Source organism: Puma concolor, chromosome C2 (genome assembly GCF_028749965.1).
Source record: "Puma concolor isolate L17-30 chromosome C2, mPumCon1.1.hap2, whole genome shotgun sequence".
In the NCBI taxonomy this organism is placed as follows: domain Eukaryota; kingdom Metazoa; phylum Chordata; class Mammalia; order Carnivora; family Felidae; genus Puma; species Puma concolor.
Window position 1 is genome coordinate 82,542,575 of NC_141675.1, and position 22,143 is coordinate 82,564,717.

The 22,143-nt window shown below is 36.2% G+C and overlaps 1 protein-coding gene across 3 annotated transcripts in view; it reads left to right on the plus strand.

Annotated features, from left to right (window-relative positions):
- The first annotated feature begins 2,155 nt into the window (after nt 1–2,155).
- The window catches only part of OSTN (osteocrin), a 54,773-nt gene continuing 34,785 nt past the window's right edge, over nt 2,156–22,143 (plus strand). For 2 of the 3 annotated variants that reach the window (XM_086675003.1, XM_086675002.1), the window contains exons 1-2: nt 2,156–2,221; nt 13,894–13,922. The gene's annotated coding sequence lies outside the window, so the exon portion shown is untranslated. Of the gene's footprint in view, nt 2,222–13,490; nt 13,635–13,893; nt 13,923–22,143 lie in introns of those variants that run through there. The other variant, XM_025914062.2, reaches the window with a different exon arrangement.

Below are 22,143 nucleotides of genomic sequence, written 5' to 3' on the forward strand. Positions count from 1 at the left end.
TCTGACCAGGACTTACATTCATACCTACACCTGTATACCCCCCTTGGAAATGAAAATACTTATAGTTTCATGAGCAAAAATAGTGTAACAAGAACTAATTCTGAAACAAGAAAGTGTAATGATCATATCACATATTGCACATATGTTTTATTCAGCCAGTAGAGTTGTTTAGGCAACAGGATATAAACTATGTGACAGATATGAGTATAATCAGATGAAAATTTACTTCGATTTGCTCAATATATCTGGCAATCACACTAGGGTATGGTTTTATATTTTAAAACTTTCGTATGTATGAACTTTGATCAATGTATAAAAGATAATCTAAACAAGCCTTTCTTTTATCTACTTGAACATATTTTCATTTTTGTTAATAGAATCACAAAGCTTAGAAGGACCTTACAAGTTTCCTAATCTCACCCCGCTGTTGATGTGATAATCCTTTCTTCTTCAGAACACCTGATATTTCCATTTTTTCCCAAGTAGCTTTTGATATGGAAGCTAACTGTTCTTTGGGAGGAATAGTTTTATCGTCAAAAAGTATTAAATAAAAATGTTACTGAAAACAATCCTTTTGTTCCTATTGAATTCAAATCTATCTTTTTTTTTTTTTTTTGTAATTTATTACCCAGGATAATGATAGGATTCCTTATAGATTTACTTTTCTTCAAATCCAATATATCCTTAGTTCTGATGGTCCTTAGATTAACTCCTATCCAGACCCCACCCTATGCTGGCCCCCCATTTGGGACACTCTAGTCTGTCTGTATCTCTCTTGAAGAATGATGCAATCTTACTAATATAGAAGAGGACTATTACCTCCATCCTTTGGATATCATATCTGTGTTTAAAAGTTTTGTTAGCATGTTTAGACATCTCTATCATTGTGTTTGTACTGGGTATGTTTACTTAAGGTAAAGCTTTGCTTTACTAGATGCTTAGAGAATTGAATCAGCTTGTTAGTGGCATTTCCTACTTATTTGAGAGGTTATGTCCCATGGCATATTAAAAAAATTTTATTTATTTTGATATGCCTGAGGATCCTTCCCAGTGTGAGTTCATGGAGGAAAGTTTAAGGGATGCATAATTCATGGAGATATTACTTCTCCACTGTGATGGAAGCTGATTGCCTAAACAGATGCATATCAGGAAAGGCAAGGATACCCAGAGCTGTCAAGTTTACCTCTCAGTGTCTCTGGTGTAGTACAGTGGAAAACAGTCTTGAGTAGGGTTTAGAGAAAAGGTTTTGGAATAGTCTTTCCTGCACACAAATCCCAGCTCTCTCATTTACACCTGTATGACTTTGAACATAGTCCAAACCTAGTTTCCCCATGATTTAATTGTGGATAGTACTTACTGTGTAAGATTGTTTTTAGGATGACATGGAGAGACAGTACAGTGTAGTTGCTAAAAAACATAAACTTTAACATCTGAAAAATTTGACTGAAATGTTGGCTTTACTATTAGCCAGTTTATTGACTTTGGCTAAGTTTTTATTTCTTCTTCTGTAAGATGAGGATAATCACAGTCTCCCTTCACTGCATAGAAGTGAGAATTTTTTTTCAACGTTTATTTATTTTGGGGACAGAGAGAGACAGAGCATGAACGGGGGAGGGGCAGAGAGAGAGGGAGACACAGAATTGGAAACAGGCTCCAGGCTCTGAGCCATCAGCCCAGAGCCCGACGCGGGGCTCGAACTCATGGACCGCGAGATCGTGACCTGGCTGAAGTCGGACGCTTAACTGACTGCGCCACCCAGGCGCCCCTAGAAGTGAGAATTTAATAACAATGCTGTCACATGGTAAGTTTTCAATCAATTATGTTTATTTTTATAATGACTGCAAAAGCATAATACAATACCTGTATCAAAGAAGGTAATCAATAAATGGTTATTCTTATTATTCAGTGCCCACCCCTGTAATTTCCTATAATTTTGACTTTAGACAAGTAATTCCTGACTCAGCATGGGAGAGAACACACTTGACATGATATTGTTGGAAAAATTCCAAGTATTACATGATTCTTTAGGGAAAGAAGTGCTTATAAAAATCGTGCAAATAAGCTAAAATAGGTGGGTTGAATTCTTTACAGCATAACATGGAGACCATCTTGGAATTACTTGCATTTCAATTTTGTCTTCCCCATTCAAATATAGGCTCCTTGAGAACAGGGTCAAGACTTCCACAGACCCAGCAAAATTCTTTGCATATTAAAGGAACAGGTAAATATAATTCTTTAAACTTATATACCTAAGTTTATATATCTGTATAATTCTTTAAAGTTTTTTCATCTGTATAATGGTGTTAATAATAATTGCCCCGTTATCTAAGAGTATTGTTGCATCCACAGGAGAGCAGTTACTATAGCAGTGACATAAATTATATAAAGACTTGTCAGTTTTGAAGTGCTATATGTTGACAGGTCATCAAATCATTCCATGTTCAGACACCATGTGTGCGTGTGCGTGAGAGAGACAGAGAAAGAGAATTAAGAATATATAAGGTAGTTAGCCTTCTAGTGTGGCTTCTGGCATCCCAGCATTTCCATGTCCTTAAATTGGTAAAGTCAATGATTTGAACTGTTGGAATTTAGCAGACAGAATCCTGTAGTTAATGTAACTGGTCGGGTGATCTTAATGGGGAAAGAGTGTAATGGGCAGAGGTATCAAATGGCAAAGGTATTCCTTTGCTCAGCAAACAGTGTGGCTGTAAAAACAGTTTCTGAAATACAGCCAACAAGATTCTAGCCCCATAAAATAAAGGCAGAAGCCAATGGGCTTTGCCTCAAAGGGGGATCTGTAAAGCTCTAGTCTGTTGTAAAATGCTCCATCATAGCAAGTACATACGTGCAGTGTGCCCTAGACATGGAATATATCAAAAATCTGCGCAATCCAGAGTGACATGAGGAGTTTCCTAGAGTCCAGAGGTAGCATTTAGTCCTCTGACCTGGAAGATTGGATGAAACAGAAATGTAGCTTTCTGGAGTTCACTTCAGGATGAATACAAATGAAAATAAGAGGGGGCTTGTAAATGCAGTTCTCACACCTCTGAATTTCACTTGAGGGATGATTTATATCAATGAAAAATGCAGTAGAAGATAAGAACCTAGCTAAGAGAACATGCTTTGCATCTCTCAAATAAATGTTTTCTTGTTTACAAAGTTGGGATGATAATAAAAACAATCTTGTCAAAAAATAAATAGAAATGGATTATCAAAATATTCTTATACGACATAAAAATGTAAGGAAGAAGACTTGTGTTTCCATTTAGCTTATAGGAAGCTGGATGACAATGTCACTTTTACAAAATCATGCAAAACCATAACTTTTTAGAATGCATCAGGAAACTGAGGTCAGTAGACAATCAGAGGTAGAAATTTCAAATGGTTGCAGCCCCCCTGAGGGGAGAAATGGCACACAAAAGGTTTGACCTTAGGTAGAGTACCTAAAGAAGGCCATCATTAAAGTGGTTACAAAAGAAAACAGTTGATATTTAAATAATATTTTTAAGCCAATTTGTAAGCTACATTAGAATTTATATTTCCTGGAAGCTCAAGACATAAGTGAAATCCTTATTTGCTAGGCCTATGACATACTAAAATTTAACACACACAAACAATAGCAGACACTGAACTCAGCATGAGAAATAGTAAATGAATTTGAAGCTAGATCAATAGAAAATATTCTTACTGAAATACAGAGAAGGAAAAGAGTTTAGGGGCACTTTAGTGGCTCAGTAGGTTAAATGTCCAACTCCTGATTTTGGCTCAGGTCATGATTTCATCGTTCGTGAGATTGAGCGTCACATTGGGCTCTGTGCTGACAGTGTGGAGCCTGCTTGGGATTGTCTCTCTCCCTCTCTCTGCCCCTCCCCCACTTGCATATGTGCATGCGCTCTTGCGCGCGCTTTCTTGCTTCAAAATAAATAAATGAACATTAAAAAAAAAGTTAAAATCAGACCTTCTAGGAGATAGGGGATCGTGTCAAATGATCTAATAACCATGTAATTAGAATAACAGGAAAAAAAAACCGAGAAGGGTACAAAAGAAATATTTGAAGAGATAATAGCCAATTTCCCCGTAAATTAATAAAAGAAAACAATCAAGAAACTCAGGGACCTTCAGGATAAATATAAATAAAAATATAATTAAACACAACATAGACAAGCAGGTAATAGCAGACTTCGCATCAGACCCTATCTAATCCAAAAAAGATAGAACGTGAGCTTTAAAATACAGAAAGAAAAATTGTCACCTCAGAATTCCATTGTACACAATAATAACATTTAAAAATAAAGGTGAATTAGGGGCACCTGGGTGGCTCAGTCTGTTGGGTGTCTGACTTCAGCTCAGGTTATGATCTCGCGGTTCGTGGGTTCATGCCCCCCATCAGGCTCTGTGCTGACAGCTCAGAGCCTGGAGCCTGTTTCGGATTCTGTGTCTCCCTCTCTCTCTGACCCTCCCCCATTCATGCTGTCTCTCCCTGTCTCAAAAATAAATAAACATTAAAAAAAAAATTAAAAAAAAATAAATAAATGTTAAATTTTTTTTTAAAAAGATGAATTAAACACTTTCTTGAACAAAACACTATAAGAAATGTTAAAGGAAATTCTTCAAGCAAAAGGAAAATACTACTACATGGCACTGTAACTCTAAATGCACACACATACAGAGCAGCATCAGCTATGGTAAATGTAGTAAATATGGGGTTTTAAATATTTTTAAAATCATTAAAAATAATAACTGTGTAAAGCAAAAATGGATAAAAAACTGGGTTTATAACAGGTAAATTTTTTAAATGTGTAACAGTAATACTATAAAGGAAGAAATGGATAAAGTAGAAGGAACTGTTGAAAGATTATTAGATTATGGATGAAGTAGAAAAATATTTGGAGAAAGACTATGACAACATAGTGCTGAATATTGTAAACCTGTAGCAACAACACAAAAAATAAAAAGTAGGTAGAAATAATCATCTAAAATAAGGCAGAATGAGAGAAAATGGGGAACAGAGAACAGATGAGACCAAAAAAAAAAACCAATTTTTAAGACTGTAGTTTTAAATACATCAATTATTGCATTAAATGCAATGGTCAAAACAAACCAATTGAAATTTAGAGATTGTCAGTGTCAGATGGCTTAGATTGACTGACCATAAAAGAATGTGGGGGAAAAGATACACCATGCCATCAACAATCAAAAGAAAGCTATAGTGAATTTTTTAATATCAGACAAAGTAAACTTCAAAACAAAGATTTTTACTAGGAATAAAAAGATAAATTACCTAATGATAAAGAGATATAAAAAGCCCTAACATAAGGCAAAAGCTGATAGAACTGAAAACAGAAATAAAGAAATTTTGGAAACATCAATAATCCTTCAGTAATTGGGAGAACAAGCAGACAAAAATCATTAAAAATGTAGATTTGAACATTATCAGCCAACTTAGCTGAGATTTATAGAATATTCCACCCACTAATAATAGAATACACATCCTTTATATGTTTTTAAACTTAAAAAAAAAAAGTTTCTTTATTTTGAGAGAGAGAGAGAGAGCAAGTCCCAAGCAAGCTGAACAGTGTCAGTGCAGAGCCTGATGTGGGGCTTGATCTCATGAACCATGAGATCATGACCTGAGCCGAAATCAAGAGTCAGATGTTTAACGAATGAGGCACCTATGCACCCCCACATTCTTTGTAAAGTACACATGAAACCTCACCAACTATATTATTGGCCATAAGACAAATCTTGACAAAGTTATAGGCATTAAAATAATATAAAGTATGTTTCCTTAATACAAAACAAACTAGCAATCAATAACCAAAACAATATGGGAAAAATCACCAAGTATTTGGAAATTAAATGACATATTCTAACTAACCAGTAGTCAAAACTTTGAAAGAAAATTAGAAAATATTCCAAATTAAATAAAACATGAAAACAGAACATATAAAAATGTATAGGATATAACTAAAGCAGTGCTTAGAAGGAAAATATATTACACTATATAACTATATTAGAAAAAAAGAAGTATCTATAATCAATAATCTAAGCATCCATATTAAGAGCATTGAAACAGATGAGCACATTAAACACAAATCAGGAAAAAGGAAGAAAACAATATGAAGTAGCAATCATTAAAATAAAATGACCAACGCACCCGGGTGGCTCAGTCCCTTGAGCATCCAACTTCTGCTCAGGTCATGATCTCAGCTTAGCTCAAGCCCTGTGTTGAGCTCTGTGCTGACAGCTCAGTGCCTGGATCCTGCTTCAGATTCTATGTCTCCCTCTCTCTATGTCCCTCCCCCGCTCTCACTCTGTCTCTCTGTCTCTCAAAAATAAGTAAACATTAAAAAAATTTAAAAAAAAATGAAAATAAATAAATAATAAAATTACCAAATGCTGATTCTTTCAATGGATAAATAAAATGTATAGAATTCTAGAATGACTAATTTAAAAAAAAGACTGAAGAAAAAGAGCACCAGAATTAAATAACTTTAATACTTTAATGACATGGACATTTTATATGAAAGATGAAAGCTATGAGAGCGCACTCAGGAAAATTAGCTAGAATGATCAGCCCTAGACGTATTAAAGAATTTGAAGTTGTAATTAAAAACCTTCCCACAAAGGCAACTCATGGCACAGATGACCCTACTTGGGGATTTCGATGAAACATTCCAGGAGCAAATAATACAAATTCCACACAAACTCTTCTAGAAAATAGATGTGGGTTGTTATTGACTGAATATCTGTGTCCCTGCAAAATTCGTGTATTGAATGAAATCCTAACCCCCCAATGTGATGTTATTCAGAGGTGGAGTCTTTGGGAGGTGATTAGGTCATGACAGCGGAGCTTTCGCGAATGGGAATATTGCCCTTATCAAACAGGTTCCAGAAGAAGACCATAATTTATGACCCAGAAATTAGGTACCCACCAGACAACAAATATGCAGACTCCTTAATCTTGGACTTCCCAGAACATGAGAACTACGTGTTTGTTGGTGAAGCCAGCTAGTCTATGGTATTTGAATTATAGCAGTCTGAATGGACTAAGACAAGCATGTAGTTCTTCTCGATTATTTTATGAGACCAATATAACCATGTTACCGAAATCTGAAATATAAATTTTAAAGAGATAAAAGGCCTATATCCCTCATTAATAAAAATACTTAAAAAATTACATCACTTCAAATCCAGCAATATAGAAAAGGATATATGTCATGATCAAGCGGAATTTATGTCAGGAGGGCAAGGTTATAAGTCACTAGGGAGTGAGAGGTTGAAGGTGTGTAAATTGGCAAAGAGGGTCAAGAGGTACGGTCTTCTAGCCATAAAATAAATGTTATGGGGGCGCCTGGGTGGCGCAGTGGGTTAGGCGTCCGACTTCAGCCAGGTCACGATCTCGCGGTCCGTGAGTTCGAGCCCCGCGTCAGGCTCTGGGCTGATGGCTCAGAGCCTGGAGCCTGTTTCCGATTCTGTGTCTCCCTCTCTCTCTGCCCCTCCCCCGTTCATGCTCTGTCTCTCTCTGTCCCAAAAATAAATAAACATTGGAAAAAATAAATAAATAAATAAATAAATAAATAAATAAATGTTATGGCTATGTAATGTATAGTTAATAGTACTATACTGCATATTTATAAGTTGCCAAGAGAATAAAACTTGAGAGTTCTCATCACAAGAAAAAAATTTATGATTTTTATGGAGATCAATGGTAATTACTGTGGTGATCATTTCATAGTGTACATGAATATCGAATCGTTACACTGCATACTTGAAACTAATACGATGTTATATGTCAGTTATACCTCAACAAGAAAATTAGATGGAAATACATTTAACAAAGTATATACAAGATTTATATGCCTTTTACAACAAAAACAATTGTTAAGAAAAATCAATATCTAAATAAAAGGGAGGTATACTATGTTTACAGATCAAAAAATTTCATACTGTTAAGATGTCACATTTCCTCAAATTTACCTTAAAAATTCAATGAAATCCTAATAAAATCCCAGCAAGCTCTTTTGTACACATTGACAAGCTGATCCTAAACTTTTTTATGGCAATGTAAAAGATCTAGAATAGCCAAAAGGATTTTGAAAAACTTCTGAAAGTAAACAAAAGAGAAAAATTTTTTTTCAAACTTGACTGAGAGAATGATTGCTCAGGGCACAAAAAAAAATGATCCATTAAAAAAAAAATGGCTGATTGGATTTAATCAAATTAAAAATACTCTGTGAAAGAACATGTTATGCGAATGAAAAGAGAAGTCACAAAGTGGAAAAAAATTGCAAAACACAAATCTTATAAAATTCTTGTGTCCAGACCTATGAGGACTCTCACAACTACATATTAAGCAAAAAATATGAACAGACACTTTACCAAAAATATATGAATGGGAAATAAATACAAGAAAATATCTTCTACATCATTAGTCAACAGGAAAATACAAATTAAAATACCATGACAGGTGGCCAACTAATCTTTGACAAAGCAGGAAAGAACATCCAATGGAAAAAAGACAGTCTCTTTAACAAATGGTGCTGGGAGAACTGGACAGCAACATGCAGAAGGTTGAAACTAGACCACTTTCTCACACCATTCACAAAAATAAACTCAAAATGGATAAAGGACCTGAATGTGAGACAGGAAACCATCAAAACCTTAGAGGAGAAAGCAGGAAAAGACCTCTCTGACCTCAGCCGTAGCAATCTCTTACTCGACACATCCCCAAAGGCAAGGGAATTAAAAGCAAAAGTGAATTACTGGGACCTTATGAAGATAAAAAGCTTCTGCACAGCAAAGGAAACAACCAACAAAACTAAAAGGCAACCAACGGAATGGGAAAAGATATTTGCAAATGACATATCGGACAAAGGGCTAGTATCCAAAATCTATAAAGAGCTCACCAAACTCCACACCCGAAAAGCAAATAACCCACTGAAGAAATGGGCAGAAAACATGAATAGACACTTCTCTAAAGAAGACATCCGGATGGCCAACAGGCACATGAAAAGATGTTCAGCGTCGCTCCTTATCAGGGAAATACAAATCAAAACCACACTCAGGTATCACCTCACGCCAGTCAGAGTGGCCAAAATGAACAAATCAGGAGACTATAGATGCTGGAGAGGATGTGGAGAAACGGGAACCCTCTTGCACTGTTGGTGGGAATGCAAATTGGTGCAGCCGCTCTGGAAAGCAGTGTGGAGGTTCCTCAGAAAATTAAAAATAGACCTACCCTATGACCCAGCAATAGCACTGCTAGGAATTTATCCAAGGGACACAGGAGTACTGATGCATAGGGGCACTTGTACCCCAATGTTCATAGCAGCACTCTCAACAATAGCCAAATTATGGAAAGAGCCTAAATGTCCATCAACTGATGAATGGATAAAGAAATTGTGGTTTATATACACAATGGAGTACTACGTGGCAATGAGAAAAAATGAAATATGGCCTTTTGTAGCAACGTGGATGGAACTGGAGAGTGTGATGCTAAGTGAAATAAGCCATACAGAGAAAGACAGATACCATATGGTTTCACTCTTATGTGGATCCTGAGAAACTTAACAGAAACCCATGGGGGAGGGGAAGGAAAAAAAAAAAAAGAGGTTAGAGTGGGAGAGAGCCAAAGCATAAGAGACTGTTGAGAACTGAGAACAAACTAAGGGTTGATGGGGGGTGGGAGGGAGGAGAGGGTGGGTGATGGGTATTGAGGAGGGCACCTTTTGAATTTTTTTTTTTTTTTTCAACGTTTATTTTATTTTTGGGATAGAGAGAGACAGAGCATGAACGGGGGAGGGGCAGAGAGAGAGGGAGACACAGAATCAGAAACAGGCTCCAGGCTCTGAGCCATCAGCCCAGAGCCCGACGTGGGGCTCGAACTCACGGACCGCGAGATCGTGACCTGGCTGAAGCCGGACGCTCAACCGACTGCGCCACCCAGGCGCCCCTTTTTTTTTTTTTTTAAATTTTTTTTTTTTTTTCAACGTTTATTTTATGAGGAGGGCACCTTTTGGGATGAGCACTGGGTGTTGTATGGAAACCAATTTGACAATAAATTTCATATTAAAAAAAAAAAAAAAGATATATGTGCAAAAGTTAAAAAAAAAAAAAAATACCATGACAGGGGTGCCAGGGTGGCTCAGTAGGGTAAGTATCTGACTCTTGATTTCAGCTCAGGTCATGATCTCACAATTCATGAGTTTGAGCCCTGCCTTGAGCTCTGTGCTGACAGCATGGAGTCTGCTTGAGATTTGCTGTCTCCCTTTCTCTCTGCCTCTCTCTCAAAAATAAATAAACATTTAAAAAAATTACAGTGACATACCAGTATACATTTATTCGAATGGCTAAATTTTTGAAAACAGCAATGAATGTCAAAAGCTAGAAAGGATGCTGAACAACTGGAACTCTCATACATATCTGGTAAGAATGCAAAATGGCAGAACCACTTTGGAAGTCAGTTTAGCTGTTTCCTAATAAGTTAAACATAAACATACCACATGATTTAGGAATCTCATATATATGTATTTCTCCAAGAAAACTGAAAACATAAATATCAACTCAAGAGTCCTATGTTAATGTTTATGACAGCTTTATTCATAATTATCCCGGACTGCAAACTACCCAAATTTTCACCAACTGGTGAATGGATAAAAAAATTGTGGTACATCCATCCAATAGAACGCTCTCGTTAAAAAGAAACAAAGTGCTGATACATTTAGCAACATGGATAAATCACAGAAGCTTTATTCTAAGCGAAAGAAGCCAGACACCAAAGACTACATACTGTATAATTTCCTACAGCCTCTGGAAAAGGCAAAATTATAGGGACAGAAGTCAAATCGGTGGTTACTAGGACCTGGGGGTTGGGGAGGGGGTTGACTCTAAAGAGGTATGAGGAAAATTTGGTGTGCAGGGGGTACTTATAGTCTATATCTTGATTTTAGCGGAGGTTACATAACGTTTACATTTGTCAGAACTCCTAAAATTGTACATTTTAAAAGGTCGGATTTTGTGTGTATAAATAACACCCCAATAAACTTGAAAAAAAATGTTAGGAAGTATCAGATTTCAATGCAAGTAAATCATGGCATTTGCTGTCATGATAATCTTTACCAAGCATCTCATTTGTATGTCTTTTAACACAGTTTTGAGGTTAAACAGTGTGCTGGGTCTTTTATCTGTGCCCCAATCTCTTTTCCAATTGGGTTTGACCAAAGGTAAACACAACAGGAGATTATATTGAGGAAGCAGACTTAAATCTTGGTGTTTATTTCATAAATTCCCTCCCCTTTAGGTGACTCTTGACTGGTTGTATCCCTTGATGAAAGGTCACACTTCTTCTGCCAGGCAACTTTCTCTACCCAGATCTGTCTGTCTGTACTTACCTTTAACCCTGCAAGATTAGGGTTATCTGCCTATTATTGGTTTAGTCCAATAACAGGACTGCAATGTCCTTTCTGGTTCCTTTGCACTCTGCTCGCATTAAATTCTCCTCAAATTACTGTTTCAATGTACTGTCTCCTTACAGTCAGAATCCTGACAGAACAAGTCTCAACTCCTGATTCCATCACTTTTAAGCTGTGAGCACTTGGGCTATCCATTTCACATATTTGAGCTTTAGTTTATTTCATCTGTTAAATATGAATAATAATACCTCTTCAGCAAGGTTGTCCTGCAGATTAAGTAATGATATACTAGCTGAAAAGTTTTCATGAATATCTTCTCCCTTTCTCATCTTAATCTCTCCCTTCTATCACTGGATGTATATTCTCTTTCAATTTCTTCATATACTCTGGTGTCTACTCTGTCTTTCAAGGTAACAGAATTTCTCTGTCATGTATAAATGCATAAGTAATTTATATAAGGATAGATAATATGCAGAATCCTGTGTAAACGGCTTAAATGTACCATGGTTATGTTCCTGGAATAAACTGTTGCTATTTCTACTGCTGCAGAACAGTTAAGTCAAACTTTTGAATTAGGTCAACAAAATCCACAAATAGGGTGGAATCTTTGGGCTGTTTAAGCAGGGACAGATCTGGAATAAATCAACCACAGATATCACTTGTCAGCATGCTGAGGGAGGCATTTCAAATAAGAGTAGAAGGTACATCAAGAATATTGGCTTCTGGTAGCATTAGGATGCATCCATTAAATCTATATTGAGAGTTTTCCATCATGTGGATTCAAGCTAACATAATCGTTTTATGGCCGTAATGTCTAAACAAGGGTCCACAATTAGGCTGTATTTTTATCTTGACTTGTGAACTATCACTGCCAACTACTCAAATTTCAGGCTTGTTGAGACATATGTTATCCCTGGAAACCCTTCACAAAAAATAAAGCATTTTACTGTCCCACGAATTCACTGTGCTCCGGTCCGTTCCCACCTACATCCAAATCAACCATGTTATAGTTCCTACACTAGTGAGTAGTATTTTAAATGCTTTTTAAAGCAAAACCAAGAAGAACAAATTTATTTCTATTTGTGCAAAAACATGATCTGGTTTGGGTTATTTTTTTCTAGCTTTTTAAATAGTGAGACAGGATGAAGTTGTGGGAAAAGAACTGGATAAGGAATTAAGAAGATAGGTATTTGAAATCTGGCCCTGTTACTGCTTCCTAGCTGTGTGACCTCATAACATCACTTAATTTATCTAGCCTCAGTTTCTTTACCTGTCAAATGGGGATCTATCTAGTGCTGAACCAAATGAACTAATAATGAGCTAACACATAACTTATTATCTCTAGGATTTAAAAACTTATTTTTTTTTTACAATCTGCATGTATAATGTTGTAAATGTGATTAGTAGGAAATGGAAAGGAAGAAAACATTCAGACAGAGGTAGGAATGTCTTGGTGAAAAAGAAATTAAAATCCTGGAGGACAGAGAAAGATAAGAATGAATACAACGTCTGCATTTATAGCCCACATGTCACAGTTAAGTATTTATAGGTTTGTTGGTAACAACCTTCCCAGTATAGCAATGTTAATTATGAAGTAGCTGTCAGTTTCACTGACACAGAGCTGTGCACCTGACTGAGCCTGAAACTACTCACCATTTCCATAGATGATCGTTTAATGTAAGGGTCCAAAAAATATACCAATAAATCAGTTTGGGTTTCTGATTATAATCTCCCTAAATCTTACATTGAAATACCCTAGTGACTTTCTTTTGAAAAAATCTTACTGCATTTTATTTCCCAGATTTGATGTGTAATTATCCGAGCTAGACTAAAACCTCAGGAAGAAGTGATGGGTCTAAGGCTGAACACAATACTAAATGTATACTTAAATTTTCCAGAGCCCAAGCTCCTGTTGCTACTTAAATACCATGATCAAAGCAATAGATAAAATAGATGTGGAGAATAGGAGAGAGAAAGAGAAAGACTCAGAGAAAAAGAGTAAGAGAGAGGGTGAGGGGAGGAGAGATTGAAGAGAAGCTTGGGAAAATGTTCAGTGGAAAACCTAGAAATGATGTAAGAGAAAGCAAAGGCAGGGATTGGAGTAAGGGGTGTATAACTGAGACTATAAAAACTCAGAGAGAAAACTCACCATCAGGGCTGAGTTTGGAAGAAACTGCACAGACAGGATTCTAAAGTTAGAATCTCCTGATTTTTCACAAGGTAAGTTATATATAAAAGCTATGAGAAAAATTTAGGTTTTTTTTTCTTTTAACTACTTTTTTTATTTTCACATACTTTTAAGATGTTTTGATTATATCCTGATCTTGAATGTTTTATGGTAATATTTATCTCTCTAAAACGAGTAGAAACTCTAAGAAGATATTTTTATAATACAAAATTAGGGTGGAGCTAATTGTAAGTTCAGACATTTCATATTTATCGATTAATTTTTGCTTTTGTTTTCCACTTTGAAACAAAGAGAAAGACAACTCAAGATAATGATTTTCTGTAAGTGTTAGTAGTCTTAATTTTGCTTTCATCAACGATGTCCAATATTATAAAATTTTTAAATGTATAAAAATGGTTGACTTTTAAAAACCTAAGTAGAAAGAAAAGGTTTTCTCTTATCTTTATTTCTATCAAAATTGGAGTCTAAGAAATATCCCTAAATTAATCAAGTTCCAGAGTCAATATTCTATATTCTTCAAACCTAAAATATCCTCTTTCTCTTCTTATAAAATTCAAACATACAAGTATGATATTAGTACCAGTTTAGAATAGAGTTAAATCATATCTATTCTTTTGTATTTGAAGTGTTCTTGCTATTAAGTGATCAAATTGAGAGTTAATCTGAAACATATATTTGAATTACATGTAAGAAATTTAAAATTTTGCTTCAGGGTGTGGTAATAGTGTATACTCAATAAATTCAGTTCTAATGAGGAATATTGCTCCTTCAAATTACACCTCTAGAGTCTATAGGTTAAGGAATGGGATAATTATTTGTTTCTAAGTTACCTTTTTAGAAATTAAATAATTTTAACAATAATTTATGATTATTTTAATGCCCATAGAAGCTATCAAATTGATATGTCTTCCCAAAAGCATCAGGTACAGTGTGTGTCTTCTCTTTATTTTGATACTGGCCTTCAGCCCTCTTACAGAATTTTTCTAAGGAAACTCTCCAATAGATATGAATAGAAGTCTCGTTGTAAGTGATTTGCACTGTGATGTCACTCAATATGGCATTTAAAGTTGACATTTGTTTCTCTCCTTTTTTTCTCAGAGTTTTGAACTGATTCTTATATAATGAATCATGGGCAGTAGAGCAGCAGATCTGTTTATAGACCAGATTTGGGGGCCTCGAGATTATAATTTTAACTTGTTGTTCAAATACTTTCAATGATTTGAACCTTTGCTTAATAATATTAGATTAATTGAACTTGTCCCAAAGAAAAAGAACTCAAAGTAAGCAGTCCCAAAATATTGCCCCAACTCTGTCACTGTATAGTTTGTAACTTCAAACAAGCCTGGAGCACAGAGTAGGACTCAATTATATTCTGTTATTATGGAAAGAGACAAAAGGGCTGCAAGTGCCAGGGAGACTGAGTGGGAGAATGATGGAGGGAAGCTCCCACATCAGCCAGTTTTTCCTATAGTCAGGAATGAAGACTTGGGGTTAATCTTTACATATCACCTCATTTAATCTTCTTGCCGATATTTCATCTACTGAGATCGCTACCCACAGGACACCTTTTGCTTAGTTACTATGGTGCCATCAGAGGAATAGGAGCTTTGGGGTCAGGAGACCAGACTTCTAATCCCAGTCCTGACTTCAGCATCTTTCACTCAGCCTTCCTGGGGCTTCATTCTTTCCTCAGTAAAACTGGAGTTTGGGAGTTAAGATCGGGAGGTTATAAAAGATCCCAAGTTCCCTCCTAGCCCTGGATACCTCTCTATACAGGTCAACTCCCCTGTGTCTGAGATCTCTCTGATTAGAGCCTCTTGTAACTGAGCCCTCTCTCTTCTTTCTCCACATTGTTCTCAGGGTACCTTTGTGGAGCAGTGGTTAGCATTACCTGCCAGTAATTGCCTGGTGCCTTGGTTGCCTTGAACTGGTTATTGTCCAGCCTTTCCCTTACCAACGTTCCATGACATCAGGCCTCCGCATGAGGCTGCTCCCACAGGAACAGCTCCTCTGCCATGCCTTACCCTGATCCCTCCTCTTCTTTGTCCATCTTAAATCTCTCCTTCATCTCCTCTCCCTTGGCCAAGTTCATTGTCTCTGAGCCTCACTCTCTCCATCTCTTGAGAGCATTAAATCCAACAGTTTCCAATGAGCATCCCCTCCCTTTCTAAAATTCTGTGTTCCTAATGATACATAAGGCTGTAACCATGTGAAAAATGCACTTTTAAAATGTCATCCAGGCCACCACTGGCAACTTGGGCACTGACCCACCAAGTCAGAGCTGTGGTTCCCGTGGGACAATTTTGGTGGTTGCATTTCCCTGCAAGCTCTGACTTGTCTGTCCACGCCAGGGCTGGTAGAGGCTTCTCCTCTTCCTCTACCTCCTTTGCAGTCCATTTCTTCTCAGTTGTTCCCATGCTTGTGGAAGGTCTAGTTCCAGTAACAAGATCCTTCATTCCCATCATGCCCACAGTGCTTCTGCTTTTATGACATAGTCTGACTATGCTATACAGTCAGTATCACCAAAACCCTGTGAAAAATCATGATCCTAACAAGATAATTACAGATTTTTAAAAAGTCAATAAAGATCTCTTATGAACTGTAAAACAAAATGATGTATCATATAAAATTATATTAAAATTAAATTTAAAATTCACTTTTGTTAATATAATTAGAACTTGAATAATTATTTTTTGAGTATAATTTGGATTAATTCCCTTTCTTTTCTTCCCATTATGATATTCTGTTGTATGCTAATATTTTCATGGAAATATTTCATAGAAATATTGTTGCTGAAACTAATGGTAATGCATAATATGCTGTAACATCAAATGTTAGAGTGCTTGCCACGTCTAACTCTCTTCAGTAAAATTCCTTCCCTCACTCAATATTACCTTATTATAATTTATCTTCTACCACTTTGCCATAATTCTAGATTTCAGGTAACTTTGTTCCTTAAAATGAACAAGGGTAAAAAAGTATTTTTCATAACATAGAAAAGTACTAGGGCATATTTTGTGAAGTTGCCAGATTTAGAAGGCAATACAGGATAATGACAGCTATTATTTGCGTAATTAACTTGCGCTAGTCACTTTTATTATCTGTAATCCTTATAATAAACCTATAAGGTAAATCTTTGCCCCACATTCCTGATGAACATACGGAAACAGAGAGGTTAAGAAGCCAGCCCAGTCAGGAGTCACAACCATGTTGGTGTAACTTAAGGGCCAACCTCTTTCTATTGGTCGACTTCATTGTATTAGAAAGTAGACGCACAGTCCCAGGCGTTAGGGCACCAGGATTCTAAAGTAACTCTGCTTGTCTCAGTACATCTATTTAAGAAAGCAAAATTATAATATTTTGCCTGTATCTAACGTGACTGATGTGATAATGAAAGGAAGTAAATTAATTTCAAAATAATAAAGTACAATGCAAATGTTTAAAAAATGGTTATTTGCAACCATTGCACTTGAAAGAAACGGAAGCATTAAGAGTCTAGTGTTGCAGGAGGAAGTCCCTGGGCAGGGCAAGTGGTTGAGGGGGTCTCCAGGTTGACCAGGCTGTGAGCAACTGGAGGACAGGGAGAGTGTCTTACTCACATTTATATCTCCAGTGCTTGACATGTAATGTTTACCTAATAAATGCATCCTGTTGCATATTATAAAATTTATATTTTGGGACTTTCATGTACATTTTAGACCATATTTTTTCATTGATTATATTGGCTAGTTTAATGTAATTAAAATGTAAATTAATATTTTTATTAAATATATGTAAGTACAAAATGGGCTAAAGGTAAAAGTGGTGGTAATAGCCTACAATATCCTGAGGCTTATATGTGTCATCTGTAACTGCATTTATCCAACTTTATCTTTTGAAAGCCTTTTTACACCAGGTAAAAATTCCCCACGTATTAGATGAACAAGCAGCATGTTTATGTGCAACTCTGCCAGCTTTTTCCTACCCATAGTGTTAAAGATTCTTGTTTTTCTCATTATAAAGCATTGGAATTAAACAACAAATCCCCTTAGCAGAATTGTCTACAGTCATACCCTAAAGTTTTTTTCTATTTCTGGGTGACATCATTTTATATCAAGAAACTTGCATTAATTCAGGGATCCAAGCACAAATTAAGATTTGATAAGGAAGAATCTTAAACTCTGCTGGAATAATTATTAGAGAATATTGATTCATGTTGCTTTCATTAGAATGAGAATCTGAGATGTGAAACATTAATGGACTAACTGGGACTCTGGCATAAACGTCTTCATATTTACTGTGGTTGTACAACTTAGGCAAATTTCTACCCTTCTCTAAGCTTCAGTTTCCTGTCAATAAAGCCAGGATGTTAATATCTGCTCTGCATTCCTATTTACCTACCACATAAGACTGTTTCATTCATTTCATTCAGCACACCATGTTGACTCTACATACTCTGTTACAGATACATACCCCTGCTTTTAAACAATGCAATCTTCCTTTAAAGTATCTTTGTAGGTTTCCATAAATTTTTGCAACAGACTAGTAGTATGATTGGCAATTCCAAATAAGCAAAAAGAGAGAGATTTAACAACAAAGTTTGAGATTTTCTAAAGTAGTAGTGTCTAAAAAGGAATGAAAATGGTGCCAAATAGAATAAAACCAATTAACACATGTATAGTGGGAAGTTATCATTCTTCCTGATTCATAGCATTCAGGAAAAGTCCTTTTAAAATTCAGGTGTGTGCCACATTAAGAACACCTCACCTGTAAGCATTTTACTTTATAAGCAATTTGTTTGGGAGATGGGAAAATGTTTTATACTTTTACAAATAGGTTATACTTGAAGGAGCATGAAACTGAGAGTCTGAAAATGTAAGTTGTTTTTCTGGATCTTCTTCTAACTGGCTCTGTGATTTTAGAAAATGTACTTCTGCCGACTGAAGAGCAATGAGAATGAGAGAGAACGTGTTTCTGATATTTTAATTAAAACAAAAAAAAGGGGGGAAATGTTAAAGCAGCCTCAATTTTCACGTTTCTAGCAGGATAATACTCAAAACATAGACCAAAATACTCATCACACAATTTACCGAAAATTACAACTTTCACAAAGAGAATCTCAAGTAAATGTCTAAGCAACATGACTATGTTTCTTAGATGTATTTTTGTGACGGCGATATAGATGATATATGTATTAGCTGACAGAAGCTATGATTTATAATTCAGTTGCTTTTGGGGTGAAAATCCTCAGTGATTTTTAAGTCTCTTATTTATGAGGATGTGAAAGCAATTCTCTACTTCTAAAGTTCTAAGTGCCCAGTCACACTCAGCATTCTTGTTTGTGGGGCCAAATTCATCAGAGGCAGTGGAATTGAAGCTCCAATAAAGAAGAGACTTGCAACTCACCTGGTCTGAGTCTCTGCCTTGCAACAGGCAAGTGTCTCAAGCACATGATTATTTCACCCTTCAAAGAAAACTACTAGCAAACTTCTTTAACACTGTTCAAATATTGTCACTCACTGAAATAGCAAGATTGTGTGCATGATGTCCAAGTGAAATATATCCTCTTGATCATTTAAAATAAGTGTTGCAGGGGCGCCTGGGTGGCTCAGTCAGTTAAGCAGCTGACTTCAGCTCAGGTCATGATCTTGCAGTCTGTGAGTTCGAGCCCTGTGTCAGGATCTGTGCTGCCAGCTCAGACCCTGGAGCCCGCTTCGGATTCTGTGTCTTCCCTCTCTCTCTGCCCCTCCCCCCACTTGTGCTCTGTCTCTCAGAAATAAAGATTAATTTTTTTTTCTTAAATAAAATAAAATAAGTGTTGCTGATTGCCTTTATGAATGGTCCCAAATTTTCAGTTCCTTGTCTGGTTGCTGAGTATAAACTTTATGTCCCCTGGAAGGATTTTGGTTTCAGCAAAATTATAATCCCCTTTGATACCGTGTAGTTAATCTTTTCACATTATTTTGCAGTTCACGAAATGTTTTCATGTGCAGTTTAGAGTTCTCACTGAAAAGTTTTTAGCTATCATAAAATAAGAATAAAAATGATATGGTGTTTTTTTTCATAAATAATTACATATCTTTATACATTTTTAGTAAATAACATTAAATGTAATATTAAACACACTTATTGCTCTTAATGGAAGCCCTAAACCAAATCCATAATGATTTATGCTATTTGTAAATTAATTTAAAAATTTTTAGTTAACTAAAATTAAAATTCTGTGAATTCATACAGTGAATTTCATTAGACAATTTTGACAATTTAGACATGTTATTCAAGGTCACCAGACCAAGAAATAGCACAGTAAGGATGCTTCTCCTATCCTTCAAATCTAATTCTGGGTTGTTTCTTTGCCATCACAGAAATATTTTTCTGATGTTGTTGAATACCTATCTATTGACTGAAAGTTATATTTTTTAAAATATTGAGCATACTGGCTTAAACATGATGAAAAAAAGAAAAAAAACCCAAGTAGACACTTGGAAATACATAGATGTACCATATTTCATCCATTCTGATGCACTTTTAACATCTCTGCAATTAGAGTGAGTCTTACACTTGATAGCATGTCATAATTTAATTGGTAGCAATTTTCTTTCAAAATACATGTATAAAATGGGATCTCTTACCATAAATGACATCTTAAAATGAAAGATTTGGAAACCCCATCTTTTCAGCTAGAAATACTTTAAATTCAATAGGAGTATGTTTATGTCAAAAGCTACATGCAATCTAGTGCATAGACTGGCTGACTTGAGGGACAGCAGAAAGGTTTTTCTAGCTAAACATGCACCACCTATTATCATTACCTACAATGTCTTCACTTGTACCAGAAAAGAGCCAGATTCACCAGCAGACTTTTCAAAAGCGGGAAGCAACATTAGAGGCCATTTAGACCAAACCCGTTTCACTCGGCCTAGAATGGAAAGGGTTTGCGCAAGCTATCTGGTCAAGCCAAGGCAGGGTCTGAGTCTCGCAAGTCTCTTCATTACAGTGTGCCACACAGACTGTGTTAAGCATTGTCCCTGTTAGGCCCTCTTTTAAAATAAAAAATGATAGTCACTCTGTTATCTATTATTCCTGAAGCTTTTCTTTGTTATCAAAAGGGCTCAGTAGGTTAAGCATCGCACTCTTAATCTCAGTGCAGGTCTTGTCAGGGTCATGAGTCAGTGCAGGTCTTGATCTCAGTGTCATGAGTTCAAGACCTATTGTTGGGCTCTGTGCTGCGCATGGAGCTGACTTAAAAAAGAAAAAAAAAAGGATGTGGATGACTATAACTTGTGGAGTAGGGTATAGGGTACACTTGATCTTACTCTGTTTAGGTTCACTTAGGGCCAAGCTGACTCACCAATTACCTGGAAGACCACCATTATTTTCCAAGAAGACTGTGGGTGATGCTGTGGGCAGGCACATGTGGCCATTTCATGGTGTCAGAACTAGGGACCCTTTTCAACAAGCCCTATTAAATCTTACTTAAATGCCTGTGTTAGGCCAGAGTGGGAAGACAGGGTAAAAGAAATAGTTTGTAAGTCCTTTATCCCTTATCTCTAAGCCCTTTATTTTTCATGTTTGTTGAAGATAGCTGTGGGGTAAAGTCTATTTTTAATATTTCCAATCAAGTAAATAAAAATTTCCAAAGTTATCAAGGCTCACCCCCAAACTCAGTACTCTTGAGACTTTCTAATAGGTCTACTATCCATAAGTTAGACATTAATGACCAAGTCACAGGTTGAAGAGAAATGTTCTTAATCACCTGAGTAGTCTGCTTGTTGTTTTCAACACCAGCCCAGTTTAAAAGCTTTACCACAAAACGCATTCCATCAGATATTGACTCACGTAGTTTCTTCTTTCAGCTTAACCCTCTCATCCTAACACTTCCCCTCACTCTCATTTGCTTTCATTTTTTAGATCTATGCTTCTCAATCTTTCTTTGCCCCAGCCCACTTTAGAGACTTTTTTATCATAAAAATTATTCATTATAGCATCAGTTCTCAGTAATGCAAACATCTGTCTTCATTTTAGCAGAATTCTCATTTAATTCTAGTTTAAATACAATTACATAATTTCTTTGCTACTGCATTTTCAGAGTTTTTATTATGTCAGTATGCACTCCCAATGTTCCTGTAGGGAATATACAATATGTGTTGCTTCTCAAACTTACATGTGACAGAACTTCACACCTTGCCCTCTCCACTGCCACTCCAGATACTGTTTCGAGGATCCCTTTGGGATATATAAGAAATTCTTATGTGTTGGAAAGTCTTTGAAACATAGATTAAGATGTTACACGATGTAAATGCTTGTTTATTCAGCAGTATTACTTAAAATGTGAGAATGCTGGACCCCTGGGTGGCTCGGTCAGTGAAGCATCTGACTCTTGATTTCAGCTCAGGTCATGATCTCATGGTAGTGAGATTGACCAGCATCAGGCTCTGCCCTAAGCATGAAGTCTACTTAAGATTCTCGTTCTCTTGGGGCATCTGGGTGGTTCTGTTGGTTAAATGTCCAGCTCTTGATTTTGGCTCAGGTCATGATCTCACAGTTTGTGGGCTCTGCACT